The 20856-nt window shown below is 40.6% G+C and overlaps 1 long non-coding RNA gene across 1 annotated transcript in view; it reads right to left on the reverse strand.

Annotated features, from left to right (window-relative positions):
- Positions 1-20856, reverse strand: part of LOC137658541 (uncharacterized) — a 347029-nt gene that overhangs the window by 285226 nt on the left and 40947 nt on the right. The window contains exon 2 of the long non-coding RNA XR_011047363.1: positions 3760-3776. This is a non-coding gene — a long non-coding RNA (uncharacterized lncRNA). The remainder of the gene's footprint in view (positions 1-3759; positions 3777-20856) is intronic.

Genomic DNA, 20856 nt, shown 5'->3' on the forward strand with positions numbered 1-20856 from the left:
GTATCTTACATTAGGACAAGTTAGGTTAAGATGCAAACCACTCAAATCAAACATCACTAAAAAGGTCTTCATAGAGAGTAAGTCCTTACTTCCTTTTCGATTGATTGATAGATTGATTTTGAGTTTTATGGCATCCTGACATCGTAGACTATTGACGCCTATATTGCTTGATATTCTACACTCAAAACAATAGAATTTTACTTCCTGCTTGATTGATTGATTGATTGACTGATTTTTCAGTTTTATGGTATCCTGATATCGGAGGTTATTGACACCGATACCATTTATCATAAATAAGGACTAAAAGGAAATTTAATTCAAACCAATAAACTAACATGATAGTGAATTCAAAATAACCAATCCTTGGAACCATCGTGTACGTAAAACTCACTGCAGTGTAATCATAGAAATAAACCAGTAAAGATTTCCACAAGTAAAAAACACATTTCGCTTTGAGATTACAATAAGACAAACTTTATCACCTGATAAGAACACTTACCTCTGAGCTTTTGCTTAAAGAGTACAGCCGTGCGGTTTCTCTCTCTCTCAGATACCTGGATCGTTCAACGAACGGATGATATGAAAATCAAACAAAGAGAAACATAAGTGAAACAGAAATATTTCAAAATATGTGAATTATCATCAAATTCAATAATCATATTCCAGTACAGACAAAATGTTTAACTTACCGTTTTTTCTTCTCTTCTTTCTTTTCTTCACAGCCAAATTCTACAGTCCTAAATCTCAGTTGATTTCTCCAGATGTAGTTCCTAAGTTCTTGAACTCTGCGTATTTTCAACTTGCAAGCAACGCAAAGATATATAACCCAATCAAAATGGAGTACTCTTAAATAAAGTTCTAACCTTCGCCCGACTTCATTCAAAATCGAGTTTCCATTCTATCTCATAATATGACTTTTTGACGGCGGCCAAAAATGGGGGGAAATACTCGAGGATTTCTTAAAAGAAGATAATTGGAGAAATCCGGTTGGATAACTTGCTTAACTCAACATTTTCACAACGATTTTCTTTTTTTTTTCTGAAGATGTAAACTAAATTGGATTCTTTAACGAACCGAAATTAACCACTAATAGGCCTTCCAATAATCTATAGCTTTTCGAGAAGTTTTTAAAAATTTCGTAGGATGAAAAGATAAACTAAGAAAATATATAATAAAGATAATATCGTATTTTCAGATATCCACATACCTTTAAAAAATTCCCTTACAATGCCGCCCCCCCCCCTTTTTTTTAGATGTTTTTAAAAATATCGCAAAATGAAAATATAAAATACAAAAATATATAATAAAAAAGATCGTATTTTCAGACAGCCACATACGAGTAACTTTGAAAAATTCTCTTCAAATTATTTCTTGCTTTTTGAGATGATTTTAAAAACTTCGTAAAATTAAAATAAAAAATAAAAAAGTATATAATAAAAAGATCGTATTTTTAGACAGCCACATAAGAATTCTCTTCCGATGATCTCTTGCATTTTGAGATGTTTTTAAAATTTCTTAAAATTAAAATAAAAATACGGTATATAATACAAAGATCGTTTTTTCAGACAGCCACATACCTTTCAATAGTTCATATAGATGATCTTGAAGGTTTTATTAAGGATATCCAGAATGAATGACAGAGAGATTTGGTTTTCAAGATATATAACTTAAGATTATTTTCTTTAATATTAAATTACTTTACCATATAATAATTACACTGATTATAATCATCGGGCTAAATATTATGATACAAATTCTGGGTGATCTGAAATGAACGAACGGGCTAAATATCAAACGGTTTTTACTTTGCCAAAATTATTCTACGCCAAATTTTCTTATCGATTTCAGAAATCACTTTGAAATATAGCACATAAAATGTATCTAACAATACAGAAGCGTTTTGGAAGAGTTTAAGACCTAACTGTATTTGAAGGATACTAGATAATACTGAACGTTTCATTGGTTGAAATTCACGTGCTTTAAACGGTAAATAGATGAAGTAAATGAACAGCACAGTATAAAAAGTCAATTTCTTACAGATTACGAAAAAGTTGTTCTATAAAACAGGAGTTTACTGGTTATACTATATAAGGTAAACAATTTATCAATCAAAATAATTCAATACTAATCAACATTACGTTATTAATGTGTATTTTAATAACAATCAATACAGGTCTCATACGATACGATACGATACGATACGATAGTAATGATACCTCTAAGAAGAATGAATTCTAATGACAGTTTCTATAGAAACGAAGCTATTTACTGTAGTATATAGTAAACGAGGCTAATCATAATGCGAGACTCCCCCCCCCCGCCCCCGCCCCCTTCCACAACTCAACCCAAGAAAAAATAATTTAATTCAACTGAATACAGAACATAAAGACGATAAATTTCGAAACTTTCTGGTAATAAAATATGAAATATCATTTACAAAATATATAAAACGATAACCAATTTTCAAATACAATAACCTGATATTAGTGAAGACGTACTTTTATCTAGGCCTCATAAAGGTTTAACGTTACAGTACCATACTGTATTGTATGAATATTTACAGTGTAGTTTTTCCATTACAAAACTTAAAAGCTAAATATTTATCAACTGAAATTAACATCACCTCTGCCATTCTGGATATCCTTAGTTCATACCCTGTGCAACTGAGACAAAAATTAACCTAATTATATACAAAATAATTTACTAACCACCTGGAAGAAAAGTCATAATTGTAAATATCATGGAAAGCAATCAAGAGCACATATAAACAATACATATGTGTACAGAAAAAGAACATTACATTGAAATTCAGATCAATAACTCAAACAAATAAATATATGTCATAATACCTGCATGGAATTAAATATTCATTAGTAACCCATATAATATACATTTTTTTCGTAAACATGCAATAAACAAGTTATAAATATCCACATAAGCAAATAAACCAGACACTAAAAGACTTGTTTGAAATTGGAGTTCCTTCAACCTCCTTTCAAATACAGCGTAATACAACAACCCAAATACAGCATAATACAACCGAAATAATCTATTATAAAACATAACGCTAGTTCCTACCAACACTGTGTTGTTGCTTTTCTTTTCCAATGAATGGAATACACTTCCCGGAAACACAAAAATAACTACACACCGTTATGATATAAAAATATTTTGATACACCCAAATTGTTCTTCAAAATTATAGAGGTAATAGCTACAACTAAGCAAAGAGAACTATGTAAAAATAAATGTCAAATGCTAAAAAAATCACGTCAATTATTTACGATCAATGTCGTTAACACTGACTACGTAACCATTAATAATATTCAAATTTAAATAAAGACCGTTTGTAATTGGACGCTGACTATAGCACCCACCGTTTATATGGTCCTTCTTTGATGTTTTATAATAATGAACACTTCTCGCATTTTGGATATTGCTTAAATAAATATTTAAAAAAGAAATGTTTAAATAAACTATTAAGAATTAAATATTTAAACGCAATTAAAATGAAAAGTTTTAAACAAACGAAAGAAAAATTTTTAAATAAACAATTAAAAAGAGAATGTTTAAATAAATTATTAAAAAGAGAATGTTTAAAAACACACAAAAAAAGAAAATGTTCAAATAAACAATCATAGAGAGCATTTAAATAAACAATTAAAAAAGAAATGCTTGAATAAACAACCATAGAAAACATTTAAATAAACAAATAAAAAGAAAAATGTCTCCAGTTGCACAATGGTACGAACTCACTCACCTTTCACTAACAGAGACCTGTGGAAAAACAAAAATACGTTCGTCAGTATCATTTGATGAATATATTTTAAATAAACCGTAACAGATAAATCTCAATAAAATATATATATATATATATATATATATATATATATATATATATAAAATGAATAAAAAAAAAAAAAACTTTTTGCTATCGGCTGTATAAAGAGGCAATTCAAGTTAAAATAAAAATTCCTTTTACATAAAATTTGTTACATCCATTATATTCTATTACCATTAGCCTACTGCTATAACCAATATATAAGGAATTTTTACTTATCCCTAAATCTATATTGCTAATCTTCCCTATAAAACAAAGAGCAAGTGTCTGGCTATATATATATATATATATATATATATATATATATATATATATATCTATATATATATATATATATATATATATATATATATATATATATATATATATATATATATATATATATATATATATATTATATATATATATATATATATATATATATATATTATATATATATATATTATATATATATATATACATAAATATATTTATATATATAAAACCATACACTTGCTCTTTATTTTGTAGGGGAGATTAGCAATATATATATAAATATATATATATATATGTATATATATATATATATATATATATATATATATATATATTTATATATATAGCAAGACACTTGCTCTATTTTATAGGGGAGATTAACAATATATATATATATATATATATATATATATATATATATATATATATATATATCTATATTATATTATATATATACATATATATATAAATATATGTATATAATATATATATATATATATATATATATATACATACCGTGTATATATATATATATATATATATATATATATATATACATATATATGTATATATATATGTATATATATATGTATATATACTTTACATGTGTATATATGTATATATATATATATAGTTGCAAACACTATGAGAAAATATCTAGATTGAGTGGGTCTCAAAACCCAGTAAAGCAGATCGCCAGGTAGGGACGTTTCCAATAAGCCACTACAATAGATTCAGAAAGACTCTCACGCTGCCTTATTTATCAACATGCCCTTCTCTTGAAACAAAACTTCTTCCATTTGACAACAATCCCAAGCTCTCTATAAAGCTCGTGCGAAGCACAGAGGAACACCCCGGTTAAAAAACCAGCCAAGTTGATTAGTAATTCCACCCACCTAAGGGAGAGTCTTTCCCTATTAAAAGCGAAATGGTTTGTATTTAGTAACGGAACAGATGACAAATTTGAAAGTAATTTGTATTTTTCCTAACAATACAAACCTTGAGTTCCTTATACAGATTTGTCTCGCCATCACCTATTCCCCTGCAAGTCCTTCCTGCAATCAAAACTGGTGATATAGGTAGCAGGTTGGTCGGCACCAGTCACCCGTTGAGATTGATTGATTGATTGATTTAAGGTTTTCAGGCATCCTGACATCTAAGGTCATTCACGCCGATATCAATTAGTTTATATATACAAAAAAAAAAAATAAAGAATATTCAATTAAAACCATAAAAGTTGAATGTCATTATAAAAGTTATATAGTTTTCAGAAGACCTGCTTCTGAAATAAATCTAAAAATGACACTTGCATAGTAGGACACATCATGTCCAAGAATCTTGGCAAGGATGAACCTGCCACCCTCACCTCGAGCCTCAAACAAATATCTATTCCTTAAGTTATTATAATTGAGGCATTTGGTCAACAAATGCCTTACTGTTAGAGGTACTAAACAGTCGTCACAATACGGTTGGTGTTGCCCACGAAGATTTTAGGGTGAACACTCTGGTGAACACCTGCGATGCTGTGGAGAGACTGAAACACAGCACTCTGAACTGGTATTCCTTGTTGTCTAGGCTGAATTTTAAGTACTTCCTTGAAGTCCTTCAGATCCAGTGTACACATGAAGTCTTGAGGTCTCACTGCAAGTCTGACCGTGTTTGTGGTCTCCAAGCTGAACGGAGTTTGTTTGACAAACTTGTTCAGAGCCGAGAGGTCGATGACTGGTCTCCAGCCTCCACCCGCCTTCTTTACAAGAAAGAGTCGACTGAAGAAGCCTGGGGACCCGTCGAGGACCTCTTGGAGAGCGCCCTTCTTCAACAGGGTCTGGACTTCTGCCCGAAGAGCTTGCCCCCTTCCTGATCCCATGGCAAGGGAGCTCAACGACACTGGATTCGTCGTCAGGGGAGGTAGAGACGTTGTGAATGGGACGCGATATCGCTGACTGATTACGGAAATCGTCCAGGAATCGGCCCTGAGTTGCTGCCACCTGTCTGCGCAACTTTGTAGGCATCCCCCCACTGGTGGACATGGAGGGGGACTGCCAATCCTAGCGTTTGCAGCCTCGGCTGCTCCCTCTACGATTTTTACCTCCCCTGGAGGACTTTTTGCCTTTCCTTTCCTTGACAGGAAAGGGCTTAGACACCACTGTCTTCGCTGCTACTTTCGGTTTCGTGGTCTTGGTAGGACGGGACTGCTGGGGTGCTGGAGGTTTATAGGGCTTGGATGTCAAAGCCCTATGCAGGAGGGAGTCTTGGTGGGACTTCCTCCACCTCTCAGCAGCCTGTTCCACATCCTTAGGCTCAAACAAGTTCGTTCCTTCTAAGGAAGAATGCCTGAGCCTATTTATCTTGGTGCTAGGGACCTTCTGATGGAACCTCTCAGCCACCGCATCCCGACGTTTCAAGATGGTATTCACCCACAAGTTCGAGACTTGGTGGGCTAGAAACTCGATGGTGCGAGTGCCTGAAAGGAGGAACGTCTCCATAGCTTTCCTGGTATGTTCTTTATGTTCTTTAGAGAAGTCCTCAGAGCGTATCAGGATACCTAAGGTCCCTAACCAGATATCCAGCACACTTCGCAACCTTCTCCTGATTAAGGATATCGGTTGCCGAGAACGAGACCTGCCAGTTGGAGAGTCTCTCAAGAGGGACTCCCCTGGTAAGCTCTTCCAAAGAATGGTGGAGAGGAAGAGCTAAACAAGGCTCCTCCAAGATCTCGAAGTACCTCCTCTGCTGTACGCGAGGAGGTGGGAGAAGCTTGTTGCCGGCACTGGAACGGTTGGAGGAGGCCAACTCAGAGAGCTGGACAGCGATCTTGTCCCTGGTACTCTTAACCCCCTGAGACCAGAGCAGAGCAGCACTGGCCTTAGAAGGTTTTTGAGTGCCAAATACGCGGTCCAAGACTGTGTCTTTGTCCTCTCGAGGGGGCATCTCTGGGACGGCAAACCCATTGAGAGTACTCATAAGAGTCAGAACCTGCCAAAATTTATGCTCTGACTCTTGTAGTTCTCCTCCGAATGTCGGACTTGCAGCGAAGTCTCCTGTCCCCAAAGGCTCTTCTTGGGGAGATTCGCGTACGTTCTCCAAGAGACTAGCTGGCCCCGTTCTAAGCCTTGACGAGGATTTTGGTACTGTCTTTGAGTCCTTCGACTCCTTCCTGGGAAGGATGTAGGACTCTAACATGGACGGAGGCAAGCTCTTCTTCGCCCCTACCCGGGAAGACTTTTCAACGCGAGGTGGGGTTTCCTTCATTGGTGCTATGGGGGCATTAATATCCCACCTCACGTGACTCCCTTGAGGACGGGAAATCCTCGTCCGACAAGTAAGGAGAAAAAGTCTGGGGGGGGGGGCGAAGGAGCTCGCCTCGAAGGCTTACGAGGAGACAACTTAGCTCTTGGAGAAGTCACCGCGTCCAAAACTCCTCTTTTTCTCTTCAGAGGGGTAGAGACAGCCAAGGATCTGTGCCCCAACTCAGAGAGAACAGGCTTAGCAGCCTGTGTAACTGCTCTGATTAGTGCACCGAACCATGGCAGTTGACTGATAGCAGCGCTGTCAGACACTCCCTCTGAAGGGCAGGGATCAACAGATCCCTGGGAGGAGTTTCCATAGGGGGGTTCACCTGAAAAGAAGAAACAGGGTTCCTAGACCTCTCTGGATGTTTCCCTTCCGCCGCAGGGCGCGCTGTTCTGCGCTTGTGGGGAGGGGAATGCGGCGATGGCGGCCTTGCCGTGCACTGTCCGGCAGCCTCGCAATCGGGAGAGTATTGACGCTCGCGCAGGGGGCGCGTAATGGTGCTCGTGCGATGAAGAATAGCCGGGGTCGCGCACAGGAGACTGCTGATGCGCGTGCGTGCGCGCGCGGGCGCCCAGGAGAGTGATGGTGCGTAGGAGTGCGCGCGGGAGACTGTGGGCTCACAGGAGCTTGCGCAGGAGACTGATTGCGCGCGCGCAGGATGAGGTCGTTGGACACACGGGCGAGTGGGCGGGAGTTCGCGCGCCTCAGAAGATGTCGTAAGGAGAGATGCCACTGGCGCGCGGGCGCGCATTTGAATCCTGTGTGCGTGGGTGCGAATCTTAAGGGAACGCGTATCCTCGCCCAGATCCGAAGATCGTGGGCGCGCCGGAGAGACAGCTGTGCGTGGGCGTTGGCTCACAGGAGAGCACTGGCGCGCAGGAGAGCGTTGGCACGTTGGCGAGCGCTGATGGAAGGGAGAGTGCTGGCGCGCAGGAGGTTGATGGCGCAAAGTGGCGCGCTACCCCAGGCAAAGTCTGGCGCACAGAAGAACGTTGGCGCTTATGTCCATCATGGCATGTAGGGGAAGTATGCACACGATGGCGCTTATGCCCTTGATGCCCTGAAACAGGGTTCGGTGCCTGACGAGCATGGTAGTCAGGTTTCGTGGGCGCGTAAAGCGCATCAGCTCTCAGGAACAGCAACGGCAGGTCAGTCGGGTAAAAGGTCGACGTCTCCTTTGCAAGGATGACCTTCCACCAAAGGGGATCGCGAACAATCCGCTGAGAGGTCTAGGACCATAGCAGGAACAGTCAGTGAACATTGACGAGGCTCCTCTGCGGCGGACTGCAACGACGACGATGAACCAAAGAGGCGCCTCCTAACCGCTTTAAAAGGTGAAGGAAGGCCTCTCTGGCGAAGGGGAAGGTGAGCCTTGCGACGGATGTACCCTCAGGGCGCCGTTGGATCAGCAAGCTGACCTTCTGCAGTCGTCCTAAGAGAAGTCTCTGTAAGTGAACTCCCCCGAGGGAGAGAAACACCGGCAGGAGAGACTGTTGGACTTAGTTTCTCCCTCGTTAGTTGAGCAGGAACGGGAGAAACTAAGCTTTCAGCTACTGCGAGATGTGAAGAGGTAGAGGTATTAGGAGATACGGCATTGGATACCTCTGACACCACAACGTCGACAATTGACAGAGGATCATCCTCTGCCAAAGTCGGCGATCGCTTGACAGCGGCACCCAATCGGATGATGTCAAGGAGAGCTTCCTTGGAGGGCAAACCCTCGAGTCCCAAGGAAGACCAAAGCTGAAATAAATCGATTAATGACACATCCTCCCCCGGGGGGAGAGGTGAAGCTGCCTCGCTAGGGGAGGCAACGCCATCTCTTGAACCCTGAATTTGGAAAACAGACCCATGGTCTACGCTACCACTCGACAGTCTCTCGAAAGAGTCCGATCGAGTGGGAGCTTCGGAGGAGGTTTGGGCAACGGAAGAAGAGTCCTTGGGTTTTTCTCCTTTCAAAGAAACCTTCAAAGGAGAAACATCCAACCTGGACTTCTTTTTACGTCGCCGAGAAAACCTCTCCCACTGGGAGGTAGACAACTCCCTACACTCACCACACTTATTATCACTATCCCACCGTTGGCCTCTACAGTAAGGTCAAAGGGTGTGAGGGTCTGTCTTGACCGCCGACATGAATGTTCCACAGGGGCAGTCAGGTAATCCAGGACAGGTGCGCATAATCGCAGAGGCCAACTTCACACACAAACCTGTCAAAAAAAAAGCAAAAATGCATTAATGGCTGCCAAGAGAGAGTCAAGGATGAGAGAGGACACGTCCGTCTACTATCCGAGCCGAGAGCAAAGTGAGCTCAGCACAGGTGTGTGTGTGTGGAGGGGGGTAGCAAGCCACCCTCCCCTACCCCCGCTAACTAGCGGTGTGGGTAGTAAACCCTCATTAAATCTTAATGGCTCGTCATTTCAGCTACGCCGAAAGTAATACCCCTATTAAATAGCGTGGTATGTATGTCAGTTACGGAACAAATATCATTTTTAAAAATAAAACTTACCCGCTGGTTATATAAGAATGGCTGATTGACACCCTTGGTGGCGGATCAGAGACAGCAACATAATTGGAAATTCACTTAAAAGTTAAATATAACCACTTAAGAGGTTCGTACCTGATAACGAAGCTGACTTCAATGGTTCTCTGTCTCATTCTGTCTGCTATCCTTACGACATCCAGTGGTTCCCCAGGGGGCTGAAGATCTCTAGGAGATGTCAAACGGTGCAATAAGCTATAACTTGACAGGACCTCAACTAATACCCCTGTTCCGGGCGCTCTCAAGAAGGAACAAAATGACCACCTGACTAAATCAAATATTGCGGAAGATTGTCGACCAATCTTCACGTACAATCATAAAAACATACATAATAGTTCCAAGAGGAGAACAGGGGTACTAGGGATTTAGGGAAATGTAGTGGTCGATGTTTCACCTACTACTGCACTCGTTGCTACGAATGATCCCAAAGTGTAGCATCCCTCACAAAGAGTCTGGATACAGTATAAGTAATGCAAGGCGAATACAGGATTACTCCTTCAAAAGGCTGTATGCATGATGCTTTGCAGAGAACATTTTTGTTTAAAAGCTACAGAAGTTGCCACAGCTCTAACTTCATGAGTCTTTACTCTTTAGACAGCTTAAGGTCTGCCTCACCACAGTGTGAGTGAGCCTTTCTAATTAAGGTCTATAAGAACAGAAAGAGCGTTTTAGACATAGGTAGCGCAGGCTTCTTGACTGCACACCAAAGAGCCTCTGAATAGTCTCTCAACACCTTTAGTCCTGTCCTGATAAAACTTCATCACTTTAACCAGACAAAAAACTCTCTTCAACTCTTCACAAACCAAATCCGAGAGAATAGTGATCTCAAAAGATTTAGGCCATGGATGAGGACGTTTGTTTATGACCAAGAATCCAAGTTGCAAGAAGCATATGGCTTATCCGTTTCTGAAGCCCATGTTCTTGCTATAAGAGTGAACTTCACTGACTCTCAGCTGTTGCCACACTTACTAAGAAAAAGTCTTCAAAGTCAGATCTTAAAAGAGAAGCCGAGTGTAAAGGCTCGAATCCGTCACTACGCGGAATTTTAAAACAACCTCTAAATTCCAGGCTGCGAATCTTGCTGATGCTTCTTAGTCATCTCAAACGATCTGAGAAGATCTAGAAGGTCTTTATTTGATATATCCAATGTCCTGCGTCTGAAAACAGCTGCCAGCATACTCCTGTACCCCTTGATGGTCGAGGAAAAAATGTGCTTTCTTCTAAGATCTAAGAAGTAATTGGCCACTTGTGTTTTAGAGTTACTAAATGAAGAGACTGATTTAGCTCTACACCACGCCCTAAAACCTCCTATTTGGGCTGCAAAACCTTGAGGTAAAAGTCCTTCGTACAAGCGATAGCCTTAGCTGCCTCCTTCGAACAACCCTCTAGATCTTAGGGGTTTTCCGAAAGACTGAAGGCAGCCAGACCTGATGTGGGAAACGGTCCAATGGCATGCGTCCAACATGCATCCAGCATGGGCCCAGCATGAGTCCAGTATGGTTCCATCATGCTGCATATGCTCAACATGCTGTGAGGGAGAGTCAAGATCTATACCGCCTGCCGAAACGCGTCCAGATCGGATGCAATGAACCGATATCGAAGCTACGCTTGTTGAAAAGTAGCATCAACAAAGCGAATCTCATGCTATGAGGTTAAGACCTGATCGCGTGTAACCAGCAAGTGTTCAACATACTTTAAGCCAATAGCTTGACGCGAGGGAGCGTTAGCTGCGCTGCCAGAGAGTCACGAAGGAGAGACAACAATCTGTCTATACCGCCTGAAAAAAAAAAAAGACTTGACTGTATGCAGCTAGCATGCGACCAGATTTCCGCATGTGTTTGCATTGCCGTAAGGTGTCAGCGTGTTGTATGCGTTCACCTTGCCGTGAGGTTACAGCGCGCTGTCTGCGTCCCGCCTGTTGCAAATCTACAACGTGTTGCGAGGAAGCGACAGTATCGCGTCTGGTCAGTGGCACAAAGAAGCAACTGATTGTCTATCATGATGCGGGGAAAAACCTGACTGACCTTATCCAGCATATATCCAGTCTGACACAAGCGTATAGGTTGCAGTGGGATTTCAGATTGATCAGTTTGCCGAGAGCTGTCCGCGTGTAGCATGCGTCCACATCAGCGGTAGTCGCGTGTCCCGCAGAACGCGAAGGTAAGACAACTTGTTGAAAGGATCAACTTTGACTGTTAGAGTCTAGAATACGAACAGACTGGTGTCTGCGTCTGCATGAGAGAGAGACCAGACTGGCGTCTGCGTCTGCCGTGAGGGAGAGACCAGACTGCCACATGCGTCTGCCCTAACGCTTGCCTTAACGCGAGCTGATCGCTGCGAGGAAGCGTTGCTGAGTATCGGAGAACTACGCTTTCTGATACTATCGGAAGACCATTTTCTTGGTCTATAGCTGTCCTTAGATTCTTTCAGGTGAAATTTTTCCTCCCGAGAATCGTAAGCACCAAAAAGAGATGAAATTGACCTCTTTAGCTTAGACATAACATACACTTGCGGGCCACCGTGTGCGCTAACTCAGGCGTGAGCGATCGCTGTGAGAGATCATCAACCGTAGTCCCGTGAGCGACATGGGAAAGTCATTACCATTTCCAGGGCACCTTTTGCACGACCTGAACGTACCTAATGCTGCGAGATATCATCAACAGTAGTCGGATGGCCCCCAAAGGACAGTACTAGACATTCCCCCCAATCTGGGGAAGGAGAAGAAGCGTGAACAGAAGTAAACTGAGCACCTTTTCCCCCGATGAACTACGTGTCTTACGCGATATTTGGTGCTGACACATCGCCTTCTTCCGAAAAGAAAACCTCGGGCAAACATCAGTTACTGCAGGATAGGTTATTAGGAGACATACGACTCATGAGAGGTCTTGAACGTATTGGTTGGTGTCAACCAAGTCTAGCTTTTGCGTCCTTTGACAAGGACAAACGCTTTCTTCCCTGAAAGTGCCTAAGATTCCAGAGGAAGAGTTAGGATCGTATGCGACTTGTCTGACTTCCGCTTCTCTCGTGGAAGAAAACACGCTCGATTGCTTCCAGCTTAAGCATCGCGACACGCCTGCTGCGAGGGTAAGTCCTGTTTGCGTGCGTTCATGATGAGTAACTTCCTAGTCTAGCAGAAAGGGAAAACGTAAAACGCCATCCTCATCAGGGAACTGCGTCCTATTACGCAGAAAAATGTCACAAGATCCGTGATGCCATAGCGATGATGAACTGATAGCTTCAAGACCTTCAAATTTCGCTCTGCTTAAGAGATTACGTCACATGGTTGTGAAGTCATAGTTTGTCAATCGAAGGCGAAGAAAACACCTTTACTTCGTCATTCCAAAGCCGAGAGCGAACGTCTTGGAATGCATCGACAGGATCGCTCGGTGGAACATACGTTTAGCGCACAAGGTCCGCGATATACCTTAGCCTTACGACATTCCTTCTCCCAGGGGTTGGGAAGTAAGGAAAAGGTGTCAGGTTAGGAGTAAGACGGACACGAACGAACACATCCTCCAGTGCACTGTGTTATGTTTACGAGCCACTGAACATTTGCGTTTCTAACTATAGAACATTAAATCATAAAAGATCTGCCCGTTGTTGAATTGAATATAGGATTTAGGCATTAAGCCAAGCACTGGGGCATCAAAGGCCATTCAGCGCTATATAACGAAAATCATTCAATCATATCTGTACACTCACACCATTTAGTATCATTTTAACCTTTAATACAAATCGTAACACTTTCATACAATAAAATCTAGATGTGAAATAAATAGGGATTAAAAGGGTCAAATAAATAAATAAATTAATAAAATCAATTACAGTATAGCACGTAATATAACCGAATACTTTGTATAAATTTTCTCAAGTTCAGGGTACTGTATTACAGTTTTCCCCCAGTATATCTCTTAAAGTTTTGTCCTGGAGTAAATGTGTCCTCCTCTGAAGATTAAAAACAGGACAATCGACTAAAATATGTTTAACATCCATTGTCACTTGACAGGTATTACAAAGAGGGGCCTGTCTCCCTTCCCCACTCTTCATTAAATAATTGTGCGTTGCATGTGTATGGCCAATACGCAGCCTAGTTAAAATAATGGTATCCCTTCTACTTGTAGAATTACAAGATGACCATTTATCCACCAATGGGTGGATTTGTTTCAATTTTGTATTGGTGGTCAGTTCAGACCATCGAGCTTGCCACTTATTTTTACAGTAAAGATGAATCTCACTTTTAAGATCTTTGTAAGGAATACTCAAGGGGGATGGATTACTTAGCCCTGAAGCTTCCTTTGCTGCCTTATCTACTTGTTCATTTCCATCCACCCCAACATGGGCAGGGACCCAACAGAAGTGAACACTGATACTCTTCCTAGACTGCAGAAGTACTAACCAGTCCTGCACCTCTTGTACTAGATGAGGGCCTGGCATAATTTGTTTTAATGAGAGTAAAACACTATTGGAATCCGTAAAAATTGTATAAAAACTATTTTGGTTGCCATTTTTAAAAATATGTTGGACTGCGAGAATTATTGCGTACAGCTCAGCAGTAAAAATTGAACAAGAGGATGGGAGTTTCCTTCTAATAACAATATCTCCCACCACAGCTGCACTTCCAACTCCTGCAGCCGATTTGGAGCCATCTGTAAAAACATGTTTCCCATGATGTTGAGCAGCATGATTTAAAAACTCACTTCTCATTACCCTACTAGGTAAGGTATTTTTCCCTCCTGTCGTAAAACATACTTTAACACGTGGATTACACCAAGGAGGAGACTTGGGATATCCTACTTCTGCTATCTGTGCTGTTAACAAGCCTACTTCTCTAGCATCATTTTTCAGCTGTACTTCCAAAGGCTTAGGCACTCTAGATCTGTTAGGAGCCCGATCTAAAGGCGCCCTAACATATTTACAGTTAGGATTGTTTCTCACAGCAAGGGACCTAGCTAAAAACCTCAAACTCAACTCCTCTCTGCGAATGGAAAGGGGAGGTATGCCAGAATCAACATAGAGACTGTCAATGGGAGATGTTCTGTAAGCACCTGTGCAGATGCAAAGCCCAGCATTGTGAACAATATCAAGTTTTCCAAGTAAAGTCTTTGTAGCTGACCCATATATTTGGCATGCATAGTCTAACTTGCTCAGACACAAAGATATATAAATTCTAAGCAAAGTTGTTCTATCAGCACCCCAATCAAAATGCGATACCACTTTCAGAATGTTCAGTGACTTCTTAACCCTGATAGATAGGTCATTTATATGGGGACCAAATGTCATTTTCTTGTCGAAAATGACTCCAAGAAACTTGACACTATCCTCATATGGCAAAATACCATCATTTAAGAAAAGGGTGGGGATCTCTTCCCTTTTACGAGTACGAGTAAAGCGAATGGCTTTGGTCTTCTGAGGAGAAAACATGAATCCACGAGAATTTGCCCATGCGGAAGCAGCATTTATTGCAATTTGAAGATTTTGGCATGCTTGTAGTGCAGATGATCCACTACAATAAATTGCAAAGTCATCGACAAATAGTGATCCTTGTATGCCAGGAGGTATGTGCCTAATGAGACTATTAATAGCAACAGCAAACAAGGTCACACTCAATACGCTGCCTTGGGGGACACCTTCTTCTTGCATGTAGGATGAAGATAGTTCTGACCCTACTCTCACTTTAATTGAGCAGTTTGATAAAAATTCTTCAATAAAAGAGAACATATGTCCTCCTATACCCCACGAGGCCAATTGCTTTAAAATACCACCCCTCCAGGTGGTGTCATATGCCTTTTCGAGGTCAAAAAAGACACCCACCACCTGGTTTTGGTTAGAAAAAGCATTTGAAATTTCCCTTGATAACATCAGCAAAGGGTCTAGAGTACTTCGGTTCTTCCTAAAACCAAACTGTCTGTTAGATAAAAGATTTTTTGATTCTAGATACCACACAAGTCTGTTGTTGATCATTCTCTCGAATAGTTTGCATATGCAACTGGTCAAGGATATGGGCCAATAACTAGATGGCAGTTCTGGGTCTTTACCAGACTTGTGGCCTGGAATTACAATTGAAGTATGCCAGGAATCAGGAGATGTATGGGAAGCCCATAGACCATTAAAGGTTTCTAATAAAAATTCCTTGGTATCCACTGGAAGATGTGATATCATTTCATACCGGATGCCATCCTCACCTGGGGCAGTTAAAGAAGAGCTAGAGATAGAATTTTGCATCTCCTCCATACTAAAAGGCAGGTTAAAAGCTTCAGTATTTGAAGAAGCAGGAGGAACAACAGATGTTGATGCTCTAATTTGTTGAGATGCTGGGGAATAGTTGTCAGCACTTGATACATGGGCAAAGTGCTTAGCAAGAACCTCTGCTGCATCTTTGGGGTCATATATATCTATTATTTTCCCTTAATATTGGTAGAGGCTTAGGGACGAATTTACCTTGAAGTTTTCTAATCTTGTCCCATATTTCCTTTGAAGGAGTTTTGGTATTAATATTAGATATATATTTCTTCCAATATGCTCTCTTTGCTTTTTTAAAAATTCTTTTTTGTTTGGCACAGGCTCTGAGATATGCTATTCTATCTGCTAAATAGTTTGTCCTCAAGTATCTTCTGAAGCAAGTTCGGGTCACTTTTCTTGCGTTGGCACATTCTTTACTCCACCAAGGAACTACAGAGCGATGAGGTAAACCGCATGTTTTAGGTATAAACTTGCTAGCATTATCGTCAATAATATTTTCAAGATGTTGATAGGCATGCACTGGAGATGTAAATTCATCATATTCTTTATCAGTGTGTGAACAGTTTTCATAAGCTGCCCAGTCTGCCTCATCTATCTTCCATTTTGGTGGACACTGAGAAGGAAGATTATGGACATAATTTAACATTATTGGCCAATGGTCACTGCCATGTAGGTGTTCATTTACTGACCAAAGGTAGTCCAATCGAATGGATGAGGAACAGATTGACAAATCAATGGCTGATGTATAGTTGTGGAATACATCATACCTAGTTGGAGAACCATCATTCATTAGTATTACATCATTGTTGTCGATTAATTCTTCAACAAGATTACCCCATCTATCGCACACATTTCCACCCCATAAAGTATGCTTTGCATTAAAATCACCCATTAAAATAAGAGAGGCAGGAAGCTGATTGATCAAGTCTTGGAGGTCAAAGTCTAAGCCTTCTTGGATTACCAGCATGATCTAAGAGGAAAATTTCTAAGGATGGTTCAATATATAGCGAGCATAAAGTAATTTTTTTCCCGATATAAGTTCTAACTGCACATGCCTGTAGTGGTGTATTGAGTGGGATCGTTTCAAATTTTACATATTTGTGAATAATAAAACCTGTACCACCTTGAGCTCTTGCAGCTTGCAAAGGAGGGGATCTACAAAAATGATAATTGAGTCCAGGATTAAATGGTTTGTCACTGATCTTGGTTTCCTGTAGGCAAATTACCTTCGTGTCTGTGTCCCTGGTTAAAGTTTTTATTTGCTCAATGCTAGTACTTAGACCTCTGCAATTCCACTGGATGATAGACATTATCTTTTGTTATTATTTTTCTTTGTCTCATTTGTCTTTTGGGGCTTTTCAGATGAAGCCATGTAAGGCCTGGAGATGGAAGGCTTTACTAGGCCACCACTCTTCTTTTCTTTCTTTCTAGGATCTTTATAAGAGTCAACCTTAGGATCATGAGCAGTAGGGCACTTACCTGACTTAGATGAAGGTGAGGATGATGGGGACCTTTTCCTCTTTGGAAGATCTTGTTTTCCAATCTCCATCAAATCAGGTAGAGATTCTGCCTGAGACAATACATTTAAGGTGGTGGAAGCCACATTGGCTTCCTTGGAGGATTGTGCTAGAACTTCAACAGTTTGAGCACTTAACCCAGAAGGCTGGGCTACTACCTCTAGGGGAGATGCTCCTATCGGTGACAATACTTTTGGTGTGTTGGAAACCATATTGACCTCTTTGGAGGTTTGTGCTCTGGCTTTTATAGGCTGAGCACTTGACCCAGATGGCTGGGCTACTACCACTAAGGGAGATGCACCTGACGGGCCAGGTGCTGCCACTGGTCCCCCTGTGGTAGTAAGGGGTAGTGGATTATAATCTTTTGTTGGCATCTGAACCGCGCGAGCAAAATTAAGTTGCCGATTGAGTAAATGCTTTGCATAACCTACACTTATATGTTCAGCATTTGCTTTCAAGATTGCAGCTTCTTCTTTCTTGTATTCTCTACATCTTTTATCATTTGATTTATGATGATCTTTACAGTTTGCACAGGTTGTATCTCTGTTGCATTGGCCATGTTCTAAAAAAGAACAGTTAATACAGATCTTCGTATTATTGCAGTACCGGGAAGGGTGACCGTACTTGAAACAATTAAAGCATTGTAAAGGCCTAGGTTTATATTCTCGAACACGTACTCTTTCATTCTCAATAATTATATGATCTGGTATAACAGGGGTTTCAAATGTTAAAACTACCATGCTTGTTTGAGGGATCTTACTTACTTTCCAAACATTAGCAGGGAACATGTTCAGAATTTCTGGTTCTGAAAATTCATATAGATCTTTATCAAAAACTACTCCTTTACCATAGCTGAAGCTCATATGTGGTTTAATATCCTTAATAGGATCAATTTCTGCAATCTTCATGCCACAAAGCATGTGAACTTGAGTATCTGATTTTGCATTAATCAAAACAGATTGCTTACCGTATCTACTAATATCCTTACTTTTAATTAAACCAACTTTTTTTGTATAAATTTACTAATCTTATAATAGTTATAATTATCTATCTTCCCAGATGCAATTATCCATGTTGGGGGCTTGGGGGTTCTTACTTCTGGAAGTCTATGCTCTATTTCTTTTTCCATCCATTCTTCTGGTTTATATACCTCTAGGTGTCTTGGTGCTTTATCACATAGAGCCCCAGAAATCAAACAATTGTCAATTTTTATGCTCTCTAAATTTTTATTTGCTTCTAAAGCAATCTCAAAACTTGAAAATGATACCCAAGCTTCCCAAAAGCCTTTACTACCATTAAGCTCCATTAGAATTTCTTTGATTGCCCCAAATCTACAGAAGGCTTCATGAATTATGTCATAGCTACAACCAATTGGTATGTTTTTTAAGTGGAGAATTTTCAGATTTTTTGTTGGATCTGGTAATGAGCCAGAACCAGAGAGTAAAGTATTACTGTTATTACAAGGATCATTTTCCACCAGTGCCGATAAATTGTCTTTAACAACACTGGTCAGAGAAGTATTGTTGGAGGAATCCTTTTTATTGCCGAGGTTGTCAACAGAGCTTTCCCTATTTAAACAAGCAGAAGTCGTCAACGGTGTCTGGGGTTCGCCATTTGATCCAGGGGTACGGGGAATATTAAGTTTACTCGTTAATTATTTTTTGAGGGGGAGGGAAGGGGTCATAATAACAATGAAAAAAAAAAAAAAACAATGGAAAAAAATAAAGTTTAAGGGAAAGAAAAAATTAAGACTGTCTGAAATTCCAAAGAAGACACCGTTAGCCTTTCCTGGAATTAATTTCTCCACCAATGACACCTGTGAAAGCTGCTTACCAAATGTCCACTCCCTACCCTACCACAAAGGGATGGTACCACTATGATTAGAGTGGCTCAAGTGTATGCCAAACCCGCTTGATGGGACCGAGAGCATTTCAAGAATACAATCATCCCCACTCTAATCATAGTGGCAGGCAAACCGGACAGAATGCCGAGAGTCCTATCTCTATGAAATCGCCAACCCCTGGAATCCGAAGGCCAAATTTCCTACGAGATAGTTCCGCGTGCCAGTATGGGAATACTGACACTCCTAGGTGTCCAAACATTTTCGGGCAGTTGGCAAGACCACCACAGCTCCCACAATTGATTTTGAAATAAAAACCGATCATGGATACAATGTCCCCTCTAAAAAACCTGGACAGTGAAATGGGTAAGAGAGTTTTGACAGCAAGGTTGGAGACAGCTGATAATTATGAAGGAGGAATAAGCAATAAGAAGTAATAGAAAAAGAATGAGAGAAATTTAGAGTCAAACTGAGAAAAAGAAATTCCCCAGTTCGAGAGCCCTCTTGCCCGTCACAAGCCTTCAGCACGGGAATGATATGCCGTGCTGAAGCCCAATGACTTCATCAAGGCATTCTCTCGTTAAGAGGGATCTGCCCGTTGTGGGAGATATACTCTTACGCTCTATTCTCATAAAGGCCTTAATGCACTTTCTGCTGTTGCAGCTGCAGGTGCTGCAGCATCAACCTCTACAGTTAGGTTTGTTATGCTGCATTGAGGACGCGTTATTGCACTGACCTATCAGCATTGTCTCTTTGCACTGTTACTCTTCTGAGAACGATTTAATGTTAATTTATTTATTTTCTTATTTCCACACTGAGCCATCTTTCCCTACTGGAGCCCTTTGGCTTAAAGCATCTTGCTTTCCCAACTAGGGTTGTAGCCTGGCTAGTCATAATAATAAAATAAACAGAGACGCCTTCCACGCACCTAGCGAAAAACTCTGAAGTCGGAACGAGGAGCAGCAGGTACAAAATAAAAGGGAAACTCTTCAGAAAAAACTCTCATAAGTTTCTGAAAGTCACTCCCTTCCTCCAACCAGTCTCTATCCTACGTAGAGAAGTCTTGATTCCTAGGAGTCAACTCCTTAGGATTCTGAATTCTGACCTCAATGCTTAGAGATTTTAATTCTCGCTCTCCCAACCAAGAATTAGCCCAGCAGGCCTTGGTCAGAGAACATAATATCTTTCTAGTTAAGATTTATTTCTTAACATAGCGCCTGGCGCAACAAAGATCCAACACTAGACGTTCATGGTCATGTAGACATCAAAGTCTATTGTCATGGGTAGCGTGGTGTCTGACTAACGCTGACGCTACCGCTCCGCCCCGTTAC

Source organism: Palaemon carinicauda, chromosome 19 (genome assembly GCF_036898095.1).
Source record: "Palaemon carinicauda isolate YSFRI2023 chromosome 19, ASM3689809v2, whole genome shotgun sequence".
Classification (NCBI taxonomy): domain Eukaryota; kingdom Metazoa; phylum Arthropoda; class Malacostraca; order Decapoda; family Palaemonidae; genus Palaemon; species Palaemon carinicauda.